Here is a 4,441-nt window from a genome sequence, read left to right as displayed (position 1 = left end):
ATCAGTACCTGTGAAAGGAAGGGGGAGAAAGCAAGAGTGGGCAGAGGAAGAGGTCAAACTGTAAAGCAGAACTGGCCAAGCCTCGGCCAACTCCATGGGGAGTTCTGGAGTGAGTACAGCTCTTCAGAGTGTCCTGCGTGGCTGAGCTTTTATACCCCCGCCTTGCCCAGTCACTGCATGCAAGCTGCCCCAGGAAGGGCATGACCTGGGATGAAGTTGACCACAGATGGGGCAGCTGCTGAAGAAGCTGACCATGGAGGCTGTCTGCTGACTGCGGGCTCTGCAGCTGAGCAACAGGTCCTTCCTTGAAGGGGGATCTAGGTGACACATCTTCATGTCTACATGGGAGATGAGAGGCAATGGAACCTAGTACACAAGTGGAGGAGCTGTCCTTAGGACAATTTCTACGTAGTAGCAGAAGGGAAGACAGAGGATACAGCTTTAGACAGTGGGTGGGGTTGGCAGATTTGTGGGAACTTCAGAAGTTCTTATTCCTTTGAACTTCTCAGTGAAATCAGGAGCAAAATCATTGACTGTCAGTGTGGGAGAGGACAATTGGAGGTTTCAGGAGAGAGGAATGTGTACTAGTCATATAGGAGAATGGGAGACGAGTGGACAAGAGAATGTAGTAGGGTTGCCAGGCAATGGCAAGGAGGACCAGTTGAGGTTAGTGGCCATGAAGTCAAAGTGAGAACAGTCAGGATTATTGTTTTTCTGCAGCCATATTCAGCTACTAGGATTAGGTATAAAGGTGGCAAATAATTGGATTTAACCAGGTTGGCCTTTTTTCAGACAAGTATGAAGAGAGGAGAGAAGGGTGAGTTGAAGATGTGGGTGGGACAATGAACATAATGATGGAGCATAGAATAGGAGTTGAGTAGGGAGGAAAGTAACAATGTCAGAGGGATGAGACATGGTGAAAATAGGGCAAGATTAAGAAGTAAGGTCTTGGACTTCCCTGGTGGCAAGTGGTTAAGAATCCACCTGCCAAGGCAGGGGATATGGGTTTGAGCCTTGGTCCAGGAAGATCCCACATGCCGCGGAGCAACTAAGCCCGTGTGCCACAACTACTGAGCCTGCGCTCTAGAGTCCGTGAGCCACAACTACTGAGCCCTCGTACCACAACTACGGAAGCCTGTGTGCATAGAGCCCATGCTCTGCAGCAAGAGAAGCCACCGCAATGAGAAGCCCGTGCACCACAACGAAGAGCAGCCCCCGCCTGCCACAACTAGAGAAAGCCTGCGCACAGCAGCAAAGACCCAACGCAGCCAAAAATAAATAATAAAAATAAATAAATAAATTCATAACAACAACAAAAAAAGGAGTAAGGTCTTTGTTTCTTTTGTTGCATTTATCACTACCTGAAAGTTTTAGTTGCTTATTGTCTGTCTTCCCCACTAAAATGTAAGCTCCTTGTGGCTGCAGGGACTTTGTCTTGTTCATCACAGTATTCTTGGCACCTAAAGCAGGGCCTGACGCATAGTAAGAGGTCAGTAGGGATTTGCCAAATGCATGCAAACCAAAATAAACTCTTATTATGAAGATTCAGAGCATTTTTTGTTTATCGCGTTGCCACGGTACATTAGGATAAGACAGGTTCTTTTGGTAGTTAAACAATTTTGTTTAACAGAAGTTTATTTCTCACTCTATAAAACTCTTGGTCAGTTCAGGCAACTCTGCAGGGCTTCCTTTCCTGTGACGTACTCATGGCCCTAGGCTGCTTTTGGTCTTGTGATCCACCATCACGCTATGAGTCCTGAGTGTTCACAGTGTTAGGGGAATAGAGCAAGACAAGAACTCATACCTGCTCTTCTAGGGTTCTGCTCATTGGCTAGTGGCCAGATGGGTCATGCTACCCCACCTCACTGCAAAGAATCTAGGCAACATGGGGGCACGTATGGAACCGTCGGTGAGCTTTGCTGTCTCTGCACAGAGGGGATGATAATTGCAACCAAATAAGGTACAGTGGGGATCAACAGGGGACCGTGCTTAAAAATATTTGTTGGTTTAATTTTGGAAATGTTAAAACCCTGATTCTTAACTTTGTTTCATTTCTGCCTTAAGAAGTTTTTACATCCACTGCACACGGATATCTTATCTTTCTTACACACATATCTATCTTTCCCAGACGACAAGCTTCAGGGGCAGGGACCACATCCATGCTTATTATTCTCTCCCAGTCCTTGGCACAGTGCCTCACACAAATACTTCTAAAATATGTGTTTAATTGAAATGCATCCCCTTTTGGTTCTAAGACAGTGGTATGAGTCTGTTGTCTGGATGCCATTTAAAGACCTTCCAGCAATATCAGCTCTGTAAATTAATATGGCTCGAATAAGCTGATGACCAGATTCTCTTTTAAACCCGGTCATAAATATAAATATAGTGACACATTTGGTTCTTCTGAAAACAAGATATCATACTCTATTCTGGTAGAGTTAGCCGAAGTATTATACACAGGTTAGTAATTTGAGATTAGGTTTGAAAATATGTGAATGCAACAATATCCAGTTGGTTGATAAATGGGATATTCTAGCTCGGACAATGGCCAGAGAAGACTATTCAAAGTAAGCAGTAGGAGAAGGTGAGGGATATGGTGGTAAGACAATAAAAGTTGGAGAACAAAGGATATGTGGTTACCAAGTTTTCGCCCTAGAATCTAATTTTGCTCTAAATTTAGCAAATATCATTTGTAACACATTTTATTAATATATCCTTATCAACTGTTTCATGGAATGAGGCCAAAAAAATAGAGACGACAGAGCTTTGGTATTACTTCCCTTGTTTTCTGTAAAATAAAGTCATCTCTGTTGAAAGGGGCTTTTCTACTTATGGACTAACATTGTTTAGATTATATTAAATGTCATCACGGTTGGTAGAATCATAACATCAGAGGCAGAAAAGTGTTTTCCACTACAAGTTGGCTAGAAATCCTCAACATTGTCACAAGATTGTCAAAACAGAGTATTATCTTAGAAAATTGACATGAAACGCTAAAATGTTCCTATGGGGGATTCCCTGGTGGTCCAGTGGTTAGGACTGTTCTCTCTCTGCTGAGAGCCTGGGTTCAATCCCTGGTTGGGGAACTAAGATCCCACAAGCCAAATGGCCAAAAATAAATAAATAGAAAGAAAGAAAGAAAGAATTCCTATTTTAAATCTATAGACTTTTATAAATAAAATATTTCTTTTTTAAACTTATTCTTCATTTAAAGGAACTAGAGAAGGTTTGGGTGGGTATCTTCCCCATAGGCAGCTTGGGTTTAAAAAATTAAATTTAGAAAAAACAGATGTTTGCAAGTTAGGAAAAGAAAAAGGGTTTTCGATGTGGACGCTTGGGCGCCGAGCGGCTGCCAGTCTCTTGCCCCGCTCGGCGTCCCCGGGCTCTGCCTAGGCCCACGCCGGGACCCGGCGGCCAACGAAGGACCCCCGGCTGTACGGCTGCCCGGGCCTGCGCACCGAGCCCGCCGCGGCCGGCACAGCCAGCCCAGTCTGAGTCTCTGCTGCCTCAGCCGGATTCTGAATGTCAAAAAGCCGTGTGTCTGTTGGATGAATTTGAGGACAACAGGAACTTTGGGTGACGCTGGCCCTCTGGACGATACCACCTATGAAAGACTGGCCGAGGAGACGCTGGACTCCTTAGCAGAGTTTTTTGAAGACCTTGCAGACAAACCTTACACATTTGAAGACTATGATGTCTCCTTTGGGAGTGGTGTTTTAACAATTAAACTGGGTGGAGATCAAGGAACGTATGCGATCAACAAGCAGACCCCAAACAAGCAAATCTGGTTGTCTTCACCATCCACTGTCCTCAAGCGTTACGACTGGACTGGACGACGGTGTGTCCCTCCACGAGCTGCTGGCCACAGAGCTGACTCAAGCCTTAAAAACCAAACTGGACTTATCTTCTCTGGCCTACTCTGAAAAAGGCACTTGCTGCCCAGCCTAATGCTAAAGATATCGAAAGCTCTAAAGCTAAGACCCCAGCTTCATTCTGCAGCTGAATGGCTAGTCTCTTCCATTCCTGCTTTTGAGGACAGTTGCATTACGTGTAACAGCTCTGTGAAAAGACCGTGTCGCCTCCTGCCCTGCCCGAGTTCAGATTTTTAATTTCCGTAGGTTTCTTTGGATTTATTGTCTGATTTCCTCCCTCACGTGATAGCCCTTATCTTTTGTAATGTCTGTATGCCCATACCTTTAATATATAACCTCACGTCAAAGAAAAAGAAGAAAGACAAATTCCAGGAGGAGAAATGAATTGGCTTCACCATTCATTCTCTGAAAGACTTACTACAAAAACTGCCTGAAGAGTGGCCAACCTTGCCATCCTATCTCAAAATGAGACTCATTAAAGGGAAGCCTAAAACATTCCTGCTCCAAAGTGTAAACACTTCTAAGCCCTTTAGTATTGAAGCATCAGTGGCAACTCGGGAATTCTGAAA

The 4,441-nt window shown here is 44.5% G+C and overlaps 1 pseudogene across 1 annotated transcript; it reads left to right on the top strand.

The window, feature by feature from the left end:
* The first annotated feature begins 3,324 nt into the window (after positions 1-3,324).
* LOC309814043 (frataxin, mitochondrial-like) lies at positions 3,325-3,951 on the top strand (annotated as a pseudogene). The gene has a single exon. The product of its transcript is annotated as a frataxin, mitochondrial-like (transcript).
* Positions 3,952-4,441: the final 490 nt, after the last annotated feature.

The sequence above is a fragment of the Mesoplodon mirus genome (genome assembly GCF_964341445.2).
Source record: "Mesoplodon mirus genome assembly, chromosome: 12".
Lineage (NCBI taxonomy): Eukaryota > Metazoa > Chordata > Mammalia > Artiodactyla > Ziphiidae > Mesoplodon > Mesoplodon mirus.
Note: the sequence above shows the minus strand (reverse complement) of the source record. Positions and strands in the feature narration are given on the sequence as shown.